Source organism: Bombina bombina, chromosome 4 (genome assembly GCF_027579735.1).
Source record: "Bombina bombina isolate aBomBom1 chromosome 4, aBomBom1.pri, whole genome shotgun sequence".
Taxonomy (NCBI): Eukaryota; Metazoa; Chordata; class Amphibia; order Anura; family Bombinatoridae; genus Bombina; species Bombina bombina.
The window spans coordinates 914,547,925-914,573,459 of NC_069502.1; the positions used below are offsets into that span (position 1 = coordinate 914,547,925).

Sequence of the window (25,535 nt, forward strand, 5' to 3'; positions counted from 1 at the left end):
AATTGGGGAAAGGGGGGGGGGAGGGCGAAAATTTGGGGGAGGGAGAAAATTGGGGAATGGGGGGGGGGAGAAAATTGGGGAGAGGGGAAGCGGAAGAGGGTGGGCAGACGGGCTCTCTTACAAGAGAGCTCCAGGGCAGGCCTTCTGCTAAACCTGCAAAACATTGGGACTCCCTAATCAAGTGCCTTATTATCTGTCAGACCGCAGGCCAGAGGCTGCTGGTTTCCATAGTTCTAGCATGAACTTGTGTATCTATCCTGTCATCCCTCAAGTATCTAAATCTTTCCAACTGCAAGTGTCTGTCCACCTGGGCCGCCCATTAAGTAAGGCACAAGGGGGCCACACTCCCACCAAATGTGGAGAAGGGTGCCCCTTCCTCCACAGCCCCGCCAACACCTCCCATCGGTTTGCTTGTAATTTTTTTTGATCCTGTCGGGTGACAAATACCACAGAGACAGGAATTTGTAGTTGGATTCAGCTACCCTTGAGGATACTGAAGCCCTTGTGTGAGCTTTTATTAATTTGTGCCAGTCCTTGTCAGTAGGAGAGGAGTCAAGCTCCCTGTTCCATAGTCTAACATAGTCGGGGAGGGGGGTGTCCCTGTGAGAGAGGATCAGTCGGTAGGCTATATAACTCATATGTTTTGGTGTGTGCAGTAGTAAGCATAAGGATTCCAAAGTAGTCAGATGCCTTATGTTCTTAGATCTTTTGTGTGTTGATAGAAAATATTGGAGTTGCGTATGGAAGTACCAGGAAATGCCAAGTCCAGAGTGCTCTAAGTCAGTTCTATTCCTTAGCCTATCGTTCGTTAGAGGACGGTGAAAAATCACCTGTGAAAATTGGGTTTTATCTATTTGCAGTCGCTGTGCTCTCGTAAAAGGTATGTCTGGGTTGTCTAGAAATGGTGTAAGCGGTGAGGGGTTGGAAGTAATATGTGGGTGATCGACCAGGGTCCTATCCCACTGTGTAAAGAATTCTTTAAGGAAGGGATAGTTTTCTAGTATTTTAGGCCTAGACCTGGTGGAGATCCAGCCCAAGGTGCCCAAGCTCTGGACCCACAGAATTTCCCTGCATATTTGAACCCAATTTTTATCCTTAGAGCTGTGACACCATTCCACTTGATGTTGGAGGTTGATAGCTTTTTCTTCTGTTAAGTGTGATCAGTCCACGGGTCATCATTACTTCTGGGATATTACTCCTCCCCAACAGGAAGTTCAAGAGGATTCACCCAGCAGAGCTGCATATAGCTCCTCCCCTCTACGTCACTCCCAGTCATTCTCTTGCACCCAACGACTAGATAGGATGTGTGAGAGGACTATGGTGATTATACTTAGTTTTATATCTTCAATCAAAAGTTTGTTATTTTAAAATAGCACCGGAGTGTGTTATTACCTCTCTGGCAGAGTTTGAAGAAGAATCTACCAGAGTTTTTGCTATGATTTTAGCCGGAGTAGTTAAGATCATATTGCTGTTTCTCGGCCATCTGAGGAGAGGTAAACTTCAGATCAGGGGACAGCGGGCAGATGAATCTGCATAGAGGTATGTAGCAGCTTTTATTTTCTGACAATGGAATTGATGAGAAAATCCTGCTATACCGATATAATGTCATGTATGTATACTTTACACTTCAGTATTCTGGGGAATGGTACTTCACTAGAATTACACTGTAAGAAGTACATAAAACTTTTTAATAACTAAGAAATTATGTTTAACGTTTTTGCTGGAATGTAAAATCGTTTTCATTTGCTGAGGTACTGAGTGAATAAATGTTTGGGCACTATTTTCCCACTTGGCAGTTGCTTAATCTTTTTTCTGACAGTTTCTGTTCTCTCTCACTGCTGTGTGTGAGGGGGAGGGGCCGTTTTTTGGCGCTTTTGCTACGCATCAGATATTTCAGTCAGCAGCTCATTGTATTTCCTGCATGATCCGGTTCATCTCTACAGAGCTCAGGGGTCTTCAAAACTTATTTTGAGGGAGGTAATTTCTCTCAGCAGAGCTGTGAGAATTATAGTTGACTGAGATAAAAAACGTTTATTCTGTAATTTGTTTCCTGCTTTCAGAATTTGTTATCTTTGCTAATGGGATTAAACCTTTGCTAAAGTTGTGTTGTTTACAGGGATTGAGGCTATAACTGTTTCAATTTATTAATTTTCAACTGTCATAGATCTTCTGTGCTTCTTAAAGGCACAGTACGTTTTTAATATTATTCTAATTGAATTGTATTCCAAGTTGCAAGTTTATTTGCTAGTGTGTTAAACATGTCTGATTCAGAGGATGATACCTGTGTCATTTGTTGCAATGCCAAAGTGGAGCCCAATAGAAATTTATGTACTAACTGTATTGATGCTACTTTAAATAAAAGTCAATCTGTACAAATTGAACAAATTTCACCAAACAACGAGGGGAGAGTTATGCCGACTAACTCGCCTCACGTGTCAGTACCTGCATCTCCCGATCGGGAGGTGCGTGATATTGTAGCGCCGAGTACATCTGGGCGGCCATTACAAATCACATTACAGGATATGGCTACTGTTATGACTGAAGTTTTGGCTAAATTACCAGAACTAAGAGGTAAGCGTGATCACTCTGGGGTGAGAACAGAGTGCGCTGATAATATTAGGGCCATGTCAGACACTGCGTCACAGGTGGCAGAACATGAGGACGGAGAACTTCATTCTGTGGGTGACGGTTCTGATCCAAACAGACTGGATTCAGATATTTCAAATTTTAAATTTAAACTGGAAAACCTCCGTGTATTACTAGGGGAGGTGTTAGCGGCTCTGAATGATTGTAACACAGTTGCAATACCAGAGAAAATGTGTAGGTTGGATAAATATTTTGCGGTACCGACGAGTACTGAGGTTTTTCCTATACCTAAGAGACTTACTGAAATTGTTACTAAGGAGTGGGATAGACCCGGTGTGCCATTCTCACCCCCTCCGATATTTAGAAAAATGTTTCCAATAGACGCCACCACACGGGACTTATGGCAAACGGTCCCTAAGGTGGAGGGAGCAGTTTCTACTTTAGCTAAGCGTACCACTATCCCGGTGGAGGATAGCTGTGCTTTTTCAGATCCAATGGATAAAAAATTAGAGGGTTACCTTAAGAAAATGTTTGTTCAACAAGGTTTTATATTGCAACCCCTTGCATGCATTGCGCCGATCACGGCTGCAGCGGCATTCTGGATTGGGTCTCTGGAAGAGAACATTAGTTCAGCTACTCTGGACGACATTACGGACAGGCTTAGAGTCCTTAAACTAGCTAATTCATTCATTTCGGAGGCCGTAGTACATCTTACTAAACTTACGGCGAAGAATTCAGGATTCGCCATTCAGGCACGCAGGGCGCTGTGGCTAAAAGCCTGGTCAGCTGATGTTACTTCTAAGTCTAAATTGCTTAATATACCTTTCAAAGGGCAGACCTTATTCGGGCCCGGGTTGAAAGAGATTATCGCTGACATTACAGGAGGTAAAGGCCATGCCCTGCCTCAGGACAAAGCCAAAGCTAAGACTAGACAGTCTAATTTTCGTTCCCTTCGTAATTTCAAAGCAGGAGCAGCATCAACTTCCTCTGCACCAAAACAGGAAGGAGCTGTTGCTCGCTACAGACAAGGCTGGAAACATAACCAGTCCTGGAACAAGGGCAAGCAGACCAGGAAACCTGCTGCTGCCCCTAAAACAGCATGAATTGAGGGCCCCCGATCTGGGATCGGATCTAGTGGGGGGCAGACTTTCTCTCTTCGCCCAGGCTTGGCAAGAGAGGTCCAGGATCCCTGGGCGCTAGAGATAATATCTCAGGGATACCTTCTGGACTTCAAATACTCTCCTCCAAGAGAGAGATTTCATCTGTCAAGGTTGTCAACAATCCAGACAAAGAAAGAGGCGTTTCTACGCTGCGTACAAGAGCTCTTGTTAATGGGAGTAATCCATCCAGTTCCACGATCGGAACAGGGACAGGGGTTTTACTCAAATCTGTTTGTGGTTCCCAAAAAAGAGGGAACTTTCAGACCAATCCTGGACTTAAAGATCCTAAACAAATTCCTAAGAGTTCCATCGTTCAAGATGGAGACTATTCGGACAATTTTACCTATGATCCAAGAGGGTCAGTACATGACCACTGTAGATTTAAAAGATGCTTACCTTTACATACCGATTCACAAAGATCATTACCGGTACCTAAGGTTTGCCTTCCTAGACAGGCATTACCAGTTTGTGGCTCTTCCATTCGGATTGGCTACAGCTCCAAGAATCTTCACAAAGGTTCTAGGTGCTCTTCTGGCGGTACTAAGACCGCGGGGAATCTCGGTAGCTCCATACCTAGACGACATTCTGATACAAGCTTCAAGCTTTCAAACTGCCAAGTCTCATACAGAGTTAGTACTGGCATTTCTAAGGTCACATGGATGGAAGGTGAACGAAAAGAAAAGTTCACTCGTTCCACTCACAAGAGTTCCCTTCCTGGGGACTCTTATAGATTCTGTAGAAATGAAGATTTACCTGACAGAGGACAGGCTAACAAGACTTCAAAGTGCTTGCCGCACCCTTCATTCCATTCAATACCCGTCAGTGGCTCAATGCATGGAGGTAATCGGCTTAATGGTAGCGGCAATGGACATAGTACCCTTTGCACGCTTACACCTCAGACCACTGCAACTGTGCATGCTAAGTCAGTGGAATGGGGATTACTCAGACTTATCCCCTTCTCTGAATCTCTTCTATGGTGGCTTTCTCGGCCACATCTGTCCAGGGGGATGCCATTCAGCAGACCAGACTGGACAATTGTAACAACAGACGCCAGCCTTCTAGGTTGGGGTGCCGTCTGGAATTCTCTGAAGGCTCAGGGACAATGGAGTCAGGAGGAGAGTCTCCTGCCAATAAACATTCTGGAATTGAGAGCAGTTCTCAATGCCCTCCTGGCTTGGCCCCAGTTGACAACTCGGGGGTTCATCAGGTTTCAGTCGGACAACATCACGACTGTAGCTTACATCAACCATCAGGGAGGGACAAGAAGCTCCCTAGCTATGATGGAAGTATCAAAGATAATTCGCTGGGCAGAGTCTCACTCTTGCCACCTGTCAGCAATCCACATCCCGGGAGTGGAGAACTGGGAGGCGGATTTCTTAAGTCGTCAGACTTTTCATCCGGGGGAGTGGGAACTTCATCCGGAGGTCTTTGCCCAAATACTTCGACGTTGGGGCAAACCAGAGATAGATCTCATGGCGTCTCGACAGAACGCCAAGCTTCCTCGTTACGGGTCCAGATCCAGGGATCCAGGAGCAGTCCTGATAGATGCTCTGACAGCACCTTGGGACTTCAGGATGGCTTACGTGTTTCCACCCTTCCCGTTGCTTCCTCGATTGATTGCCAGAATCAAACAAGAGAGAGCATCAGTGATCCTAATAGCACCTGCGTGGCCACGCAGAACTTGGTATGCAGACCTGGTGGACATGTCATCCTGTCCACCTTGGTCTCTACCTCTGAAACAGGACCTTCTGATACAGGGTCCCTTCAAACATCAAAATCTAACTTCTCTGAAGCTGACTGCTTGGAAATTGAACGCTTGATTTTATCAAGACGTGGGTTTTCTGAGTCAGTTATTGATACCTTAATACAGGCTAGGAAACCTGTTACCAGAAAGATTTACCATAAGATATGGCGTAAATACCTATATTGGTGTGAATCCAAAGGTTACTCTTGGAGTAAGGTTAGGATTCCTAGGATATTGTCTTTTCTACAAGAAGGTTTAGAAAAGGGTTTATCTGCTAGTTCATTAAAGGGACAGATCTCAGCTCTGTCCATTCTGTTACACAAACGTCTGTCAGAAGTTCCTGACGTCCAGGCTTTTTGTCAGGCTTTGGCCAGGATTAACACAAAGAGTGGAGGTGATAAAGTCAAATTCGTTTCTAATAATTTGGCCAGGATTAAGCCTGTGTTTAAAACTGTTGCTCCACCATGGAGTTTAAACCTTGTTCTTAATGTTTTACAGGGCGTTCCGTTTGAACCCCTTCATTCCATTGATATAAAGTTGTTATCTTGGAAAGTTCTATTTTTAATGGCTATTTCCTCGGCTCGAAGAGTCTCTGAATTATCAGCCTTACATTGTGATTCTCCTTATTTGATTTTTCATTCGGATAAGGTAGTTCTGCGTACTAAACCTGGGTTTTTACCTAAGGTAGTTACTAACAGGAATATCAATCAAGAGATTGTTGTTCCTTCTTTATGCCCAAATCCTTCTTCGAAGAAGGAACGTCTACTGCACAACCTGGATGTAGTCCGTGCCCTAAAATTTTACTTACAGGCAACTAAGGAATTTCGACAAACGTCTTCTCTGTTTGTCGTTTACTCTGGGCAGAGGAGAGGTCAAAAAGCTTCTGCTACCTCTTTCTTTTTGGCTTCGTAGCATAATTCGTTTAGCTTATGAGACTGCTGGACAGCAGCCTCCTGAAAGAATTACAGCTCATTCTACTAGAGCTGTGGCTTCCACTTGGGCCTTCAAGAATGAGGCCTCTGTTGAGCAGATTTGCAAGGCTGCAACTTGGTCTTCGCTTCATACTTTTTCCAAATTTTACAAATTTGACACTTTTGCTTCATCGGAGGCTATTTTTGGGAGAAAGGTTCTTCAGGCAGTGGTTCCTTCTGTATAAAGAGCCTGCCTATCCCTCCCATCATCCGTGTACTTTTGCTTTGGTATTGGTATCCCAGAAGTAATGATGACCCGTGGACTGATCACACTTAACAGAAGAAAACATAATTTATTCTTACCTGATAAATTCCTTTCTTCTGTAGTGTGATCAGTCCACGGCCCGCCCTGTTTTTAAGGCAGGTAAATATTTTTTAATTTATACTCCAGTCACCACTTCACCCTTGGCTTTTCCTTTCTCGTTGGTCCTTGGTCGAATGACTGGGAGTGACGTAGAGGGGAGGAGCTATATGCAGCTCTGCTGGGTGAATCCTCTTGCACTTCCTGTTGGGGAGGAGTAATATCCCAGAAGTAATGATGACCCGTGGACTGATCACACTACAGAAGAAAGGAATTTATCAGGTAAGCATAAATTATGTTTTTGTATACAACTAAATTAGGGACTCTCAGTCCCCCTTTCTCTTTGGGTAAATAAAGCATTTTCCTTGTAATTCGTGGTCTAATTCCCCTCCAAATGAACTCCTCCATCACGCCCTGTAATTTATGTAAGTAATGCGTAGGTAGTGGGAGCGGAAGAGTCTGGAGATAGTATAGAATCCTGGGTAAAACATTCATCTTTACAATACCAATCCTCCCCATCCAAGAAACCGGTTTGTTTCTCCAGGAGGAAAGGTCTCCTGTGATCTCTGCTAGTAGATTTAAGTAATTGGTCTCATGTAGTGTGTCTATAGTGGGAGTGAGATTGATCCCTAAATATCTAAGAGTGCGAGTTTGTATTCGTAAGGGACATAAGGAGGAAAGTTGGCTAATTTCTGCTTGGGGGAGAGTGATGTTTAAAATGTCAGATTTTGTTTTGTTTAGATGGAAATTAGATAATCTGCCATATTCCTCAAACTCCCTCAAAACCTCTGGAAGTGAAATTAGTGGGTCTGTTAAAGAAAGTAAAACGTCGTCTGCGTACATGGATAATTTGTGTTCCTGACCTATTGTTAGTCCCCTGATACTCCCATTTTCCCTGACTCTCTGGGCCAGGACTTCCATATCCAGGGCAAACAGTAGTGGGGACAGCGGACACCCCTGTCTGGTGCCGTTCGATATACTAAAGGGGTCTGAGAGTATATTATTAGTCCGAACTCGAGCTGATGGGGTCGTATAAAGGGAGAAGGTCGACAGGACCGCTTTCAGAAAGTGCCATCTGATCCTGTCGAAGGCCTTCTCTGCATCGGTGGAGACCAGTATCATAGGGACCTTGTTAATTTGGGCATAGTTTACCAGAAGAGTGGCTTTTATAGTGCTGTCCCTTGCCTCTCGGCCGGGTACAAAACCTACTTGGTCCGGGGAAATCAAATTAGGTAAAAATTTTTTTAATCTGTTAGAGAGGATTTTGGCAAAAATCTTTGTCGATATTTAGGAGTGATATTTGTTGAAAGTTTTCTGACTTATTTGCTGGTTTGCCTGGCTTAGGGACAGTGGTAATGTGGGCTTCTAACATAGAAGAAGGGAAACCCCAGGAGGAATCCAGGGTATTAAACAGACAAGCCAAGTGAGGGGAAAGGACCTGTTTAAAAAGCTTATAGTACTTGGCACTAAAGCGATCCGGGCCTGGACTTTTACCAGACGGCAAATAGTCTATGGTGTGTGACACCTCCACCAAAGATACAGGAGCATCTAAAGCAGTCACCTCTGCTTGCGACAGAGAGGGTAGCGTAATTGAGTCCAAGTAGAACTCAAGGCTTGGGGCAAGGGGTTCCCCACACCATCCATGGGGGAGCCAGAGGAGTTTTGTAAGTTATAAAGGTTGTGATAGTATGTTTTCAGGGTTTCAGCAATAGGTGGACTATCTGCATGTGTAACGCCTAGTTTGTCTAACATCGTGTGGATATGTGTTTTCAATTGCTTTCTTTTGAGAGCCCTAGCTAACAATCTACCAGGTTTATCCCCAAATTCGTAAAATTGTTGGTTTCGTAAAGCCATTTTCTGGCAATACCTCATATACATGTCTTGGATTTCCCCTCTAATCTTATTAATCTCAGTGAGTAAAGTGGTATCTGACGGGCTCTTTTTGTGTTTTGTCTCTAGGTCACGTAAGTTAGTTAAGAGAGGTGAACCTCAATCTAGTTTGCTTTGCCAAAAAGGCCTTCTGTTTAATAAGTTCTCCTCGGATTACACATTTATGTGCTTCCCACAGTACATGTTTAGGAGTCTCAGCTAAGTCATTAATATTAAAATAGTCAGTGAGTGTAGTTTCTATTTTTCCCTTTAGCAGCTGATTGTTGAGCAAAAAGTCATCGAAACGCCATATAAAGGGGAGGTCTGGTCGGGTTGGCCATCTTAATTTACAGATTACGGGAGCATAATCAGACCAGGTCATGGGAAGGATTTGCGTTCTAATTACTGAGGCTAGGATAGATTGATCAGCAAAAATGTAATCAATCCTAGTGTACAAATCGTGAGGGTGTGAAAAGAAAGTATAGTCCCGTCTTGTGGGGTACTGTAATCTCCAAATGTCATGCACTGCAAGCTCTTCTAGTCTGGAATTACATTGTTTGATAATTTTATTTGAAATAGAAGCTGATCCCTTGGAGGTATCAAGTAATGGGTCTAAGGGTAAGTTGAAATCCCCTGCAAGGAGCAAAGCTCCCTTTTTGTATTTCAAGTATTTTATTGGTCAGTACAGTCATGAATTTGTGTTGGTGTGTATTTGGGAAGTATACGTTGACCAATATGACTGGTGTATTATATAAAGTGCCCACCACAATCAGGTAGCGGCCCTCTGAATCTTTCACTTCTTCAATCAAATTAAAAGTAATAGAATTTTTAATGATACCCACCTTGTTTTTTTTGGTGGGACCAGAGGCAAAAAAGGAGGTCAGAAACCTGGGATTTGTCTACCTCGGCTCTCTGCCCTTCTTAAAGTGGGTTTCCTGGAGATATACAATGTCACAATGCAGTCTGGTTGCATCTTTTATCAAGTGAGATCTTTTTTCAGGTGTGTTAAGGCCCTTAACATTGATAGTCATGACTGTCACGTTCTGAACCTCCCGGGATTCCATCGTTCCACGTAGGTGTTTGCCTATACAGAAGGGCTGGGATATGAAGGGGGGGGAAGAGGAAAAGTGGGGATGGGGGGGGAGGAGAAAAAAAAAAAAGAGAAGACTTAAGTAGGATACACAGGAGTAAGTAGAGGGAAGTCAGTTGTCCCAGCAGTGCTGGGGGTAGTTAAGCAACTACAAAAGTCCTGTACAAACCTTCTTGGATATACAAGAGAAGGACAGAAAAGAGAGAAAAAAAGAGTTAGCGTGGGGTCAGTATCCCCACACCCGTTTAGTAGATGATATAGAAACTCATAGTTTAGAGAACAAATTAACTTACTTTTAAACACAAAAGTGGGCACTATCCACCCAGGTCCAAACAGATTATTAAACTCAGAGAGCAGCTTATAATATTATCAATAATATGAGCAGGTGAAAGAATGTCCCACTGTCCAGACTCCCACCCACTCGAAACAATTCCCTATAAATAATAGCACCACAGCAACACCTGGGGCACTGGAAACTCCCGAGTAACCTCCATGAGCTGAGATGGTACCACGTCACAGGCCAATAGGCGGCTCCCTCTCAACATAACACTACCCAACAATAAACAGTATGATAACCTAGAAAGGAGAAAATATTATTAAACTCATAAAACAACATGGGGAGGGAATGACATTATACAAAAATTAAATTGTGGATTCTTAGATTCCAAACAGTGAGTCAAGTATTACATAAAGGAGAGAATTTGTATACAGTCATCAATATGTTCAGATGTAGAAGTCTCTTAGAAGACGCTTAAAAGCAAATGACTCCAGGTTTAAATTATGTGTAAAATGATCCATGAGGCATATAGCCTCCCCTGGCCTCTCATCATGTGGGGAGCAAAAACATATAACTTCAGAATTCAACTTAGTCCGTTAGTGAGAAGATGGGTAGGTGGGAGAGTAATACTTTGCAATGGTCTAGACAGCAGACCTTAAGAGTCCAGTAAAGGACACCCACATATAACAAAACAGGAGAGTAGAGTACTTAACAGGTTTCCGTGCAGTGTGGGTGCAGGCGTTGATTCAGGAACAGGGAACACTATTCAGGTATCAGAAGTTTGAGCCAAATCTTCTGTTCTTCACAGGGAGGAATCAATTTGAGAAAGCTCTATCTGGCCTGGTAACTGGACATCAATTTCCAGCAGTCTGCAGAACTCAGGAAGGTCTGGCGGGGGTCTGTAAATCGCTTGTTTGCCATTTTTTGATGCTATTAGGCTCACTGGAAAGCCCCATTTGTATTGTATCTTGTGGGCCTGCAGTTCAGATGTTATAAATTTAAGATCTCTTCTCTTTTGTAGCGTGGCCAGGCTCAAATCGGAGAAAATTTGCAGGGAGATCCCTGCATGTGTTATGTTCTTAAGGCTCCTCGCTTTCTGCATAATCATATCCTTGTCTTTATAGCTGAGAAACTTAACAATGATATCCCTAGGTGGGGCCTTGGGTGAGGGTCTGGTCCTAAGAGCCCTATGGGCCCTTTCGATGGGGATATTTGTGGAGCTCAGTGTTTCCTTCAGTGTGCGGAATAAGTCTTGCAGGTACCCCTCCAAAGCTATGTTAGATACGGATTCAGGGACCCCACGGATCTTGATATTGTTCCGACGCCCCCTGTTATATAAGTCCTCCATTTTGTTAAGCAAGAACTGTATGTGCTCCTCATGTACTCTAAGATGTTGTATATTGGTGTTAACTCTAGTAGTGAGGGATTCATGCTTAGTCTCTAATGTTTGGACTTGATGTGTGACTTGGTTAATGTCCCTTTTAATTTCTCCAAAGAGAGATCTCATCTCTGCAAGAACTTTTTTGATGTCTTCCTTTGAGGAGATGTGTTAAGGTCACTTCTAGTCAAATATTCCTGGGGTTGCTGGGATGTGGCCCCAGTCAAGTCCGTAGCATCCGGAGCAGGGGAGAGGAGCCTGTTCTCTGACAAGTCTGTAACGAGGCGAAGCGGCCCTGAGATAATTGGTTAAACTTGAGGAGTTGAGCCCTCTCTCTAATTTATTGTTCTTTCTGTTAGACATTTTGGTATAAATTACTAAAGGCCCACAATTTTCTGATATCACAAATGCCTATTCAATGCACACTTGCAGGAAAATGTTTAATTGAGGCCTATCAAACGCAGGTCAAATGTAATATCCCCTGCGTCACTACTCTTAAGCAACCGCTATGGGACCTGCGAAATGGCAGTACAGATTACAGAGCCAGGTAACTAATTAGCATGAGGTACACCCTTCAAAAGTGTCTGTGATTAGGCCTGAACGGGCCTCCTATGCTAGAAGGTATTTCCCCTGTCTACCCGGCTGCGTGTCCTCTGAGGGTGTGTGAAAGGGCCAACTGCTTACCGGGTTGCGCGGCAGCATAGAGCAGAGTCTGTAAGCCTCCTCACTCGTCTCCTCCGGTCTGTTAAATACCTGGCTTAGATGTCGGCTCGTGAAGACACCGGGCACCACTTCACAATTTGAGAGGCTGGATCTAGAGCCGCCTCTCCCGGCAGCGATCAAGTGTGACAGGTATGACCTTGCTTGGCGGTCCCTCCAGATGGGGTAGAAGTGTGACACCGGAGCAGTTCTCCCTCTTCACAAACAATCCGGTAATGTAAAAAAAAGGTCTTCCTCCTTAGGCGCCTGCTTGCTTTCAGATATTGCAGCTATAATGTGGTCCGTGGCAGGCCCTAAACCGTGACTCAGAGACAGCTCCCAGATGCTCGTTACTAACAGACCTCTCTAAGGCTCAGTGGAAGCAGGAGCTGGTTAAACAGCAGTACCCACAGCTATGTTGCTGATTATAAGGCTTAGTTCCCTCTATTTACAATAAAAATCGGGTGCGGGGCATTATAGCCGAAATTTAAGCTGCCATCTAACTGTGTGGCTAGACTCCGCCCCCCCCCCTGTACATACATTTTTAATGGAATAAAGTGATTTATATTTTTCAACTACTTGGCTTCATTTTTGGAAAACCTTTTTTATAAACATATATAATGTTTGCTTCTCATTGAAAAATACCTTACAGTGGGACTTAAATGTAAGCAGCATTTAACCCCTTAATGACCAGCTCCTTGCCCTGTACGACGCTGGTTGTTATGCCCTTAAGGACCAGAGACGTACGTAGTCCTTGGCTTCTCTCTGCCGCTATCTCGCTCAAAATAGTGAGATTGCGCTATTTTTGCATGCCCCACGAGTGGGGCACTGCAGAAATAGATTTGCAGAGTTACTGATGCAGAGATGGCCACTCTGTAGCCCTCTCTGCATCAGACAGCGGTGGTGCTGATCGTTGGTGGATGGGAGGGTGAGGAGGGAGGCGGGTGGGCAGCCCATCGCTGTAGGGGGCCGGAGTGTGTGGGACCGCAAAGCCAGGCTACAGGGATAAAAATAACTGCGTCATGGAGGGGGAAGGAGGGGGGAGGGGCAATGAGGGGTTTACTATGTGGGATCAGTTGATGGCAAGGGATCTGGGAGGGGTAGGGTATTGATTGGGAGCAGCTACACTACAGAAAAAAATAGTATTAACTTTTTTTTTTAAATTGCCTAATTTGCAGCAAACTGGGTACTGGCAGACAGCTGCCAGTACCTAAGATGGCGACAAATTGGTAGAGGGGGGAGGGTTAGAGAGCTGTTTGGTGGGCATCAGGGAGGTTGGGAGGTAAAGAAAGAAAAAGGAAAAAAAAGCAGCCTTTTATTTTAGTTCTGGCAGACATTCTGCCAGTACTTAAAGGGACATGAAACCCAAATTTTTTTCTTTCATGATTTGGAAAGAACATGCAATTTTAAACAACTTTCCTATTTACTTCTTTTTAATTTGCTTCCTTCTCTTATCATTTGCTGAAAGGTTTATCTAGGTAAGCTCAGGAGCAGCAAATGACCTAGGTTCTAGCTGCTGATTGGTGGCTGCATATATATACCGATTGTCACCCATGTGTAACGTTAGAAACCAGTAGTGCATTGCTGCTCCTTCAATAAATGATACCAAGAGAAGTAATTAAATTTGATAAAAGTAAATTGGAAAGTTGTTTAAAATTGTATGTTCTACCTAAATCATGTAAGAAAATGTTTGGGTTTCATGTCCCTTTAAGATTGGGTTGACAATTGTGGGCTGATCTCTACACTAAAGCTAAAATTAACCCTACAAGCTACTTAATTAACCCCTTTACTGCTGGGCATAAATCAAGTGTGGTGCGCAGTGGCATTTAGCTGCATTCTAATTACCAAAAAGCAATGCCAAAGCTGCTGTTTCTAAACAAAGGAGATCCCAGAGAAGAATTTACAATTTGTGCCATGATTGCACAAGCTGTTTTTAAATACTTTGAGTGAGAAACCTAAAATTGTGAAAAAGTTAACATTTTTTTTTTTATTTGATCGCAATTGGCGGTGAAATGGTGGCATGTAATATACCAAAATGGACCTAGATCAATACTTTGTATTGTCTACTAAAAAAAAATATATATAGTTTTGGTAGGTAAATTATTTTTATTAAAGGGTTAAACATTGTATTAAGCCGAGCATACTACTAAGCAGTATCTGCTTGAATGCTAAATGCATTATTATTTTTTCTCCTTTTTTCTTCCATGGCAATATTTTTACTATGTGCATGTTTTTGGTGTTGGCCTTTGCTCTAACATAGATACAGATTGGTAGGTATGCACTAAGGCTCTCCTGCTGCATAATGATTGGTGATAGATTGATATGTACTGAATCAAATTGATCTATTTCCTTAATTGGCCACAGCAGATTAAATATGGTAAACACTTTTCAAGGAGTTAATCTCTGGATTGTAAAATAATGGCAAATAACCGATTTCAAGCTTATTAAAAGATTTATTTTGCAATGTTTTTATTTGTGCTGCATATGTTATTTCCTTTTACTGTCTGTTAAACTAGCTGAAGGCCTGTAGATTAGCATATGCTTCATGGTTTTAGGTCTGGGGATAATATAGGCTTAATAAACATCCTAAGGAAACATCTCCTCATTAAATTTTAACCTATATAACCCTGTGGCAAAAATGTAAATATTGAACTGTACTTGTTGAAGTATTTATACATCAACTTCCTCTTTCTCCAACATTGGTGTGTCCGGTCCACGGCGTCATCCATTACTTGTGGGATATTCTCCTCCCCCACAGGGAAAGGCAAGGAGAGCACACAGCAAGAGCTGTCCATATAGTCCCTCCCAGGCTCCGCCCCCCCAGTCATTCTCCTTGCCGCTCTGAACAAGTAGCATCTCCTCGGGGATGGTGAGGAGTTTGTGGTGTTTAGTTGTAGTTTTTTATTCTTCTATCAAGAGTGAAGTCGCAGCAAAGGCTGTGGCTGGGACTGTAAGGGGGTTAAAATTGTAAACGGCTCCGGTTTCAACATTTTAAGGGTTAACAGCTTGAAAATTGGGGTGCAATACTTTCAATAAATTAAGACACTGTGGTGAAAATTTGGTAAAGATTGGATAATTCCTTCATAGTTTTTCACATATTCAGTAATAAAGTGTGCACTGTTTAACATTTAAAGAGACAGTAACGGTTTTGTTTTAAAACGGTTTTTGTGCTTTATTAACCAGTTTAAGCCTGTTTAACATGTCTGTACCTTCAGATAGATCATGTTCTGTATGTATGGTAGCCAATGTGGTTCCCCCTTCAAATATGTGTGATAATTGTGCCATAGCGTCCAAACAAAGTAAGGACAGTACTGTCACAAATTGTAAAGTTGCCCAGGATGATTCCTCAGATGAAGGAAGTAGACATAGTTCTACATCATCTCCTTCTGTGTCTATACCAGTTATGCCCGCGCAGACGACCCCTAGTACTTCTAGCGCACCAATGCTTGTTACTATGCAGCGATTGACGGCAGTAATGGATAACTCCATAGCTAATATTTTATCCAAAATGCCAGCATTTCAGAGAAAGCGCGATTGCTCTGTTTTAAACACTGTAGAGCAGGGGGGGCGCTGATAATTTTTCTGTCATACCCTCACACCAATCTGAAGTGGCAGTAAGGGAGGGTTTGTCAGATGGGGAAATTTCTGATAGGAAGAATTTCTCAGCAGGCAGAACCTGATGTTGGGACAGTTAAATTTAAATTAGAGCATCTCCGCGCATTACTTAAGGAGGTGCTATCTACTCTGGATGTGACAATTTGGTCATCCCAGAAAAATTTTGCAAGATGGACAAATTCCTAGAGGTGCACCCTGATGCCTTTCCGATACCTAAGAGGGTGGCGGACATAGTGAATAAGGAGTGGGAGAAGCCAGGCATACCTTTTGTACCTCCTCCTATATTTAAGAAATTATTCCCCATGGTCGACCCCAGGAAGGACACATGGCAAACAGTCCCTCAGGTCGAGGGGGCAGTTTCTACACTAGCCAAACGCACGACTTTTCCCATTGAGGACAATTGTGCTTTCAAAGATCCTATGGATAAAAAATTGGAGGGTTTGCTTAAAAAGATTTTTGTTCAGCAAGGTTACCTCCTTCAACCAATTTCGTGCATTATTCCTGTCACTACAGCGGCGTGTTTCTGGTTCGAGGAACTGGAAAAGTCGCTCTGTAAGGAGACTCCATATGAGGAGGTCATTTACAGAATTCACGCACTTAAAGGGACAGTATACTGTAAAATAGTTTTTCCCTTAATGTGTTTACAATTGCTTTTTTTACCAAATGCAGAGTAAAAAATGTATGAAAATTAGTTTTTTAAGGTTTATTTCTGTATATTAAAGCTCTGATTTTGTGCTTTGAAGCCACAGCCTAATAAAATAGGTTGAGCTTGTAGGTATAATCAGATCTCATTACTGTATCACATTGTGCACATATACCTGCTTCTTTATCTTATATCTGCCTTAAAACAATCACCAATGCTTTGAGAGAACAATGGAAAATCAACATTTTATTACCTTATATCTGCTTTATCACACTGGGAGTGTAATTTCTTCTGCTGGCTGTGTTAACAAAGCTTATCTATAGCTGGTACGCGCGGCCACAAACTTTCAGAATAGGTGGGGATACCACATGCTAAATTAACTATTTCAAATGCCAATATAAGGGTAAAGGAGCTACTTGTAAACAATTTAATACACTCCAGCAGGTAAAGTGGATCATTGCGAACAAATTAATGGGGAGAATTTTTTTGAGTAAACTGTCCCTTTAAGTTAGCTAATTCCTTTATTTTAGATGCCGCTTTGCAGTTAGCGAGATTAGCGGCGAAAAATTCAGGGTTTGCAATTGTGGCGCGCAGAGCGCTCTGGCTAAAGTCTTGGTCGGCGGATGTATCTTCCAAGACAAAATTGCTTAATATCCCTTTCAAAGGTAAGATACCTTTTTAGGCCAGAATTGAAAGCAATTATTTCAGACATCACTGGGGGAAAGGGCCATGCCCTCACACAAGATAGGCCTTTCAAGGCTAAGAATAAGTCCAATTTTCGTTCCTTTCGCAATTTCAGGAACGGACCGGCTTCCAACTCTGCAGCCTCTAGACAAGAGGGTAATGCTTCCCAGACTAAACCAGCTTGGAAACCAATGCAAGGCTGGAACAAGGGTAAACAGGCCAAGAAGCCTGTGCTGCTACCAAGACAGCATGAAGGGGTAGCCCCCGATCCGAGACCGGATCTAGTAGGGGGCAGACTCTCTCTCTTTGCTCAGGCTTGGGCAAGAGATGTTCAGGATCCCTGGGCACTAGAAATAGTCTCTCAGGGTTATCTTCTAGAATTCAAGGAACTACCCCCAAGGGGAAGGTTCCACATGTCTCACTTATCTTCAGACCAAATAAAGAGACAGGCATTCTTACATTGTGTAGAAGACCTGTTAAAGATGGGAGTGATACACCCAGTTCCAACTGTGGAACTGTTTGTAGTTCCCAAAAAAGAGGGAACTTTCAGACCAATTCTGGATTTAAAAATTCTAAACAAATTTCTCAGAGTTCCATCGTTCAAAATGGAAACCATTCGAACAATTTTACCTACAATCCAGGAGGGTCAATTTATGACTACCGTGGATTTAAAGGATGCGTATCTACATATTCCTATCCACAAAGATCAATCCAAGGATTTTCACAAAGGTGCTAGGGTCCCTTCTAGCGGTTCTAAGACCAAGGGGTATTGCAGTGGCACCTTATCTGGACGACATTCTAATCCAAACGTTGTCTCTTTCCAAAGGAAAGGCTCATACAGACATTGTTCTAGCCTTTCTCAGATCTCACGGGTGGAAGGTGAACGTAGAAAAGAGTTCCCTGTCTCTGTCGACAAGAGTTCCCTTCTTGGGAACGATAATAGATTCTTTAAAAATGAAGATCTTCCTGACAAAAGTCAGAAAGTCAAAGCTTCTAAACGCTTGTCAAGTTCTTCACTCTATTCTGCAGCCTTCCATAGCTCAGTGCATGGAAGTAGTAGGGCTGATGGTTGCAGCAATGGACATAGTTCCTTTTGCTCGAATTCATCTAAGACCATTACAACTGTGCATGCTCAAGCAGTGGAATGGGGACTATACAGACTTGTCTCCAAGATTCAAGTAGACCAGTTGACCAGAGACTCACTCCGTTGGTGGTTGTCACAGGATCACCTGTCTCAGGGACTGAGTTGAGTGGGTCATTGTCTATTAGGCTGGGGCGCGGTCTGGGATTCCCTGAAAGCTCAGGGTCTATGGTCTCGGGAAGAGTCTCTTCTCCCGATAAACTAGCGAAGGCCGGATTCATAAGATTCCAGTCAGACAACATGACTAGCTTACATCAACCATCAGGGAGGAACAAAGAGTTCCTTGGCGATGAGAGAGGTATCCAAGATCATCAAATGGGCGGAGGATCACTCCTGCCATCTATCTGCAATTCACATCCCAGGAGTAGACAACTGGAGGCGGATTATCTGAGTCGTCAGACTTTCCATCCGGGGGAGTGGGAACTCCACCCGGAGGTTTTTGCCCAGTTGACTCAATTATGGGGCATTCCAGACATGGATCTTATGGTGTCTCGTCAGAACTTCAAGGTTCCTTGCTATGGGTCCAGATCCAGGGATCCCAAGGCGACTCTAGTGGATGCATTAGTGACGCCTTGGTCGTTCAACCTAGCTTATGCATTTCCACCGTTCCCTCTACTTCCCAGGCTTGTAGCCAGGATCAAACAGGAGAAGGCCTCGGTGATTCTGATAGCTCCTGCGTGGCCACGCAGGACTTGGTGTTCAGACCTGGTGAATATGTCATCGGCTCCACCAGGGAAGCTACCTTTGAGACAGGATCTTCTAGTACAAGGTCTATTCGAACATCCAAATCTAGTTTCTCTCCAGCTGACTGCTTGGAAATTGAACGCTTGATTTTATCCAAGCGCGGGTTTTCAGATTCAGTGATAGATACTCTGGTCCAAGCCAGAAAACCTGTGACTAGAAGGATTTACCATAAAATATGGAAAAGATATATCTGTTGGTGTGAATGGATTAAAATTCCCGGGATCCTCTCCTTTCTCCAAGAAGGTTTGGATAAGGGATTGTCAGCGAGTTCTCTAAAGGGACAGATTTCTGCTTTATCTGTCTTGTTACAAAAACGACTGGCAGCTGTGCCAGATGTGCAAGCTTTTGTACAGGCTTTGGTCAGAATCAAGCCTGTTTGCAGACCTTTGACTCCTCCCTGGAGTCTAAATTTAGTTTTTTCAGTTCTTCAAGGGATTCCATTTGAATCCTTACATTCCATAGATATCAAGTTACTATCTTGGAAAGTTCTGTTTTTGCTTGCTATTTCTTCTGCTAGAAGAGTTTCTGAATTATCTGCTTTGCAGTGTGATCTACCCTATCTGGTGTTCCATTCAGATAAGGTTGTTTTGCATACCAAGCCTGGTTTTCTTCCAAAGGTAGTTTCCAACAAGAATATTAACCAGGAAATAGTTGTTCCTTCTCTGTGTCCGAACCCAGTTTCAAAGAAGGAATGTTTGTTACACAATTTAGATGTAGTCCGTGCTTTAAAGTTCTATTTAAAAGTAACAAAGGATTTCAGACAAACTTCTTCTTGGTTTGTCGTTTATTCTGGTAAGAGGAGAGGACAAAAAGCTACTGCTACCTCTCTTTCTTTCTTTCTTTCTGGCTGAAAAAGCATTATCCAATTGGCTTATGAGACTGCCGGACGGCAGCCTCCTGCACAAATCACAGCTCACTCTACTAGGGCTGTGGCTTCCACATGGGCCTTTAAGAACGAGGCTTCTGTTGATCAGATATGTAAGGCAGCGACTTGGTCGTCTCTGCACACTTTTGCCAAATTCTACAAATTTGATACTCTTGCTTCTTCGGAGGCTATTTTTGGGAGAAAGGTTTTGCAAGCCGTGGTGCCTTCTGTTTAGGTAACCTGATTTGCTCCCTCCCTTCATCCGTGTCCTAAAGCTTTGGTATTGGTTCCCACAAGTAATGGATGACGCCGTGGACCGGACACACCAATGTTGGAGAAAACAGAATTTATGCTTACCTGATAAATTACTTTCTCCAACGGTGTGTCCGGTCCATGGCCCGCCCTGGTTTTTTTAATCAGGTTGAAACATTTTTTTCTTTATACACTACAGTCACCACGGCACCCTATAGTTTCTCCTTTTTTCTCCTAACCGTCGGTCGAATGACTGGGGGGGCGGAGCCTGGGAGGGACTATATGAACAGCTCTTGCTGTGTGCTCTCCTTGCCTTTCTCTGTGGGGGAGGAGAATATCCCACAAGTAATGGATGACGCCGTGGACCGGACACACCGTTGGAGAAAGTAATTTATCAGGTAAGCATAAATTCTGTTTTTTCCTGTAATTTAAGATTGAAAATGGTAGATTTCCCAATTTCCAAACTAAAAGAGCACTTGGCAGGCTTCACAAGTTTCTCCCTTCTAAATATGCCTCCCTAATTTGCAGCTTATCTATTTTTCTGCTGTAATAAAACAGTGGAGATTTTGTTAATACAGTGGTCATGGCAGGCCCAGTCCTCTGCAGACTCTAGATTGGCTCCTCCAGCTAAGGAGAGAGGTGGGTGGAATTTGACAGAAAAATATATATATTGCAAGGTGCTTACTTTCCATTTTAAAGAAACTTAAAGGGATTTGAGACCCACATTTTTTCTTTCATGATTCAGATAGAGCATGCGATTTAAAGTAACGTTCTAACTTACTCCTATTATACTATTTTCGTGTTCTTGCTATCTTTATTTGAAAAAGCAGTAATGTAAAGCATAGAAGCTGGCCCATTGTTCATCCAGCACCTAGGTTGCTTTTGCTGATTGGTGACTACATCAATAAGCAAGCGCTGTCCATGTACTGAACCAAAAATGGGATGGCTCCTAAATTTACATTTCAGCTTTTTAAAATAAAGATATCAAGAGAATGAAGAAAAATTGATAGGGGTAAATTATAAAGTTTCTTAAAATTGCATGCTCTATCTTAATCATGAAAGAAAAAGAAATGGGATTTCATATCCCTTTAAACTGCGATGCATTTTTTTTTATTGTTTACTCCAAAAGAATCATCTGTTGTTATACCTCTATTAAACGTAGCAATGTAAGTATACTGAGGCTTGCTGAGGCGCGTGAATGTGCCTTAATGGGACGTGCTACCCAAATGGGGAATCATTTGAAAATGTTGCCGCATAGCTTTAAAAATATCACGTAAAAAAAAAAAAAAAAAAAAAAAGGTTTTACCTCAACATATCCTTAGTAACCATATCCTATAAAATAGGTACTTCAAGCATTCATTCAGGATGCTTGTCCCTGCACTTGCAAGGGGCCATGCATCTAGTATGTGCTGGCACAGTCACTTTATTTTCTTGTTAGATTGTGATGAAATCCCAACAAGACTGATGATGCTTATTAGCTGCTGGTCCCCCCCCCCCCCCACCATGCAGATGGCAGTAAAAATAGTAGCTCTGTATCACAGAACAGATGATCGTGATATTTTCTAGTCCGCTTTTTACGGATACGCTCCATCACTTTGAGGTGATGAAGTAGCGTTTCCCTTGTGTTTATAACATTGTTACAAATGCTGTTCCAAACACTGCTGCCATATAGTGCTCAAGATACATGCACCCTCCTGAACCTGCCTCAGTATTCTCACGTAAAAGGGAGCTGTGTTTTAACAGGATTCAAAGAGATGTTAAATTTAGTCAAAGTAAGTTAAACCTTTTTTTTTTTTTTTTTTTTAACTTTGCTCATAATAACAGTTGAATTTTGACTCCCAAGATTTACTCAGGAAATAATCATGGTCTTACCTCCCTTATGTTAAAAAAAAAAAAAATATATATATATAAATAAAGTTAAAAATGAACATGGTTACTAATTTCACCTTCCAAAATCCTAAGGGAAAGCGAACAATACTTTTAAAAGAGAGTGGGGCCTACCAGCTGCCTGTTGGATGAGAATACTTCATTTTGTTATATAAAATACTGCAAAACATTTGACTACAAATATGCAAAAAAAAGCACATTTACTGATTTCACCTTCCAAAATCCTAAGGGTAAGGGAACAATCCCTTTAAATCACTGCTCTGCTACAGAGCAGATAAACCCAGCGTATTACACATATGGGATTTTTTGGGTGGCTGGAAATTAAGTTTTCTTCTGTTAAGTGTGATCAGTCCACGGGTCATCATTACTTGTGGGATATTAACTGCTCCCCTACAGGAAGTGCAAGAGGATTCACCCAGCAGAGTTGCTATATAGCTCCTCCCCTCTACGTCACCTCCAGTCATTCTCTTGCACCCAACGACTATATAGGATGTGGGAGAGGACTATGGTGATATATTTAGTTTTTATATCTTCAATCAAAAGTTTGTTATTTTATAATAGCACCGGAGTGTTATTCCTTCTCTGGTAGAATTTGAAGAAGAATCTACCTGAGTTTTTCTATGATTTTAGCCGGAGTAGTTAAGATCATATTGCTGTTTCTCGGCCATCTGAGGAGGAGTGAGGTAAACTTCAGATCAGGGGACAGCAGGCAGATTAATCTGCAAAGAGGTATGTAGCAGTTTATTATTTTCTGACATGGAATTGATGAGAAAATCCTGCCATACCGTTATAATGTAAACTCAGCCTTGAATGCAGTAGATGTAGCTGATATCAGGCTGTCATGTATGTATATTTTACACTTCAGTTTTCTGGGAAATGGTACTTCTCTGGCTTTTAAACTGTATACATAGACTTAACCTATTTTGCAGGGACTTGCAATAGGTTTTAAATGACAATTAATTATTGAGGTAAAATGTTTTTTTGCTGGCATGTAAAAACGTTTTTTTTCTCTGAGGTACTGGGTGAAAAAATGTTTTGGGCACTTTTTTTCCACTTGGCAATAGTTTTGATTTAAATTAGAGCAGTTCACTGATCCCTCTCACTGTTATGTGTGTGGGGGAGGGGCCATTTTGGTGCTTTCACTATGCATCAGAAAAACTCAGTCAGAGGTTCATTTTCTTCCTGCATGATCCGGTTCATCTCTACAGAGTTCAGGGATCTCAAGAGTCTTTTTTGAGGGAAGTAATCATACAGCAGAGCTGTGCTGATTGTATTGACTGTGATATAAAAAACGTTTATTTGTGTATTTTTTTTCTGCTGCCTGGGTTAGTTATCATTTGCTGAGGGGAACAATCCTTTGCTAAAACTGTATATTCTGACAAAGATTGATGCTATAACTTAATTATTTTATCTGTTATAATATTTTTCTGTGCTTCTTAAAGGCACAGTTCGTTTTCATATTATTTGTAAATTTCTTTGAAAAGTATTTCCAAGTTGCTGTTTATTTGCTAGTGTGTTAAACATGTCTGATTCAGAGGAAGATATCTGTGCTATATGTGTTAATGCCAAAGTGGAGCCCAATAGAAATTTATGTACTAAATGTATTGATGCTACTTTAAAAAATAGTCAATCTGTACAAATTGAACATATTTCACCAAACAACGAGGGGAGAGTTATGCCGACTAACTCGCCTCACGTGTCAGTACCTGCATCTCCCGCTCAGGAGGTGCGTGATATTGTAGCGCCGAGTGCATCTGGGCGGCCATTACAAATCACATTACAAGATATGGCTACTGTTATGACTGAAGTTTTGGCTAAACTACCAGAACTAAGAGGTAAACGTGATCACTCTGGGATGAGAACAGAGTGCGCTGATAATGCAAGGGCCATGTCTGATACTGCGTCACAGTTTGCAGAACATGAAGACGGAGAGCTTCATTCTGTGGGTGACGGTTCTGATCCAAATAAACTGGACTCAGACATTTCAAATTTTAAATTTAAGCTTGAGAACCTCCGTGTGTTACTAGGGGAGGTATTAGCGGCTCTGAATGATTGTAACACAGTTGCAATCCCAGAAAAAATGTGTAGGTTGGATAAATATTTTGCGGTACCGACGAGTACTGACGTTTTTCCTATACCTAAGAGACTTACTGACATTGTTACTAAGGAGTGGGATAGACCCGGTGTGCCTTTCTCACCCCCTCCTATATTCAGAAAAATGTTTCCAATAGACGCCGCCACACGGGACTTATGGCAAATGGTCCCTAAGGTGGAGGGAGCAGTTTCTACTTTAGCTAAGCGTACCACTATCCCAGTGGAGGATAGCTGTGCTTTTTCAGATCCAATGGATAAAAAATTAGAGGGTTACCTTAAGAAAATGTTTGTTCAACAAGGGTTTATATTGCAACCTCTTGCATGTATTGCGCCTGTCACGGCTGCAGCAGCATTTTGGTTTGAGTCTCTGGAAGAGACACTTCAATCATCCACACTAGATGACATCACACACAAACTTAAATTCCTTAAGCTAGCTAATTCATTTATTTCAGATGCCGTAGTACATTTAACTAAACTTGCGGCTAAAAATTCAGGATTCGCCATTCAGGCACGCAGAGCTCTGTGGCTAAAATCCTGGTCAGCTGATGTTACGTCTAAATCTAAATTGCTTAATATTCCTTTCAAAGGGCAGACCTTATTCGGGCCCGGCTTGAAAGAGATTATTGATGACATTACAGGAGGTAAAGGTCATGCCCTGCCTCAGGAAAAGGCCAAAGCCAAGGCTAGACAGTCCAATTTTCGTTCCTTTCGTAATTTCAAAGCAGGAGCAGCATCAACTTCCTCTGCACCAAAACAGGAAGGAGCTGTTGCTCGCTACAGACAAGGCTGGAAACCTAACCAGTCCTGGAACAGGGGCAAACAGGCCAGAAAACCTGCTGCTGCCCCTAAGACAGCATGAATTGAGGGCCCCCGATCCGGGACCGGATCTAGTGGGGGGCAGACTTTCCCTCTTCGCCCAGGCTTGGGCAAGAGATGTTCAGGATCCCTGGGCGTTAGAGATCATATCTCAGGGATACCTTCTGGACTTCAAATCCTCTCCCCCAAGAGGGAGATTTCATCTGTCAAGGTTGTCAACAAACCTAACAAAGAAGGAAGCGTTTCTACGCTGCGTACAAGATCTTTTATTAATGGGAGTGATCCATCCAGTTCCGCGGTTGGAACAAGGACAAGGGTTTTACTCAAATCTGTTTGTAGTTCCCAAAAAAGAGGGAACCTTCAGGCCAATCTTGGATTTAAAGATCCTAAACAAATTCCTAAGAGTTCCATCGTTCAAGATGGAAACTATTCGAACAATTTTGCCCATGATCCAAGAGGGTCAGTACTTGACCACAGTGGATTTAAAGGATGCTTACCTTCACATACCGATTCACAGAAGTCATTACCGGTATCTAAGGTTTGCCTTTTTAGACAGGCATTACCAGTTTGTAGCTCTTCCATTCGGACTGGCTACGGCTCCAAGAATCTTCACAAAGGTTCTGGGCACTCTTCTGGCGGTACTAAGACCGCGAGGAATTTCAGTAGCTCCGTACTTAGACGACATACTGATACAAGCTTCAAGCTTTCAAACTGCCAAA

The 25,535-nt window shown here is 42.6% G+C and overlaps 1 protein-coding gene across 7 annotated transcripts in view; it reads left to right on the forward strand.

The window, feature by feature from the left end:
• BIRC6 (baculoviral IAP repeat containing 6) overlaps positions 1 to 25,535 on the forward strand; it is an 854,588-nt gene that overhangs the window by 53,349 nt on the left and 775,704 nt on the right. The gene's annotated exons all lie outside the window — the stretch shown is intronic.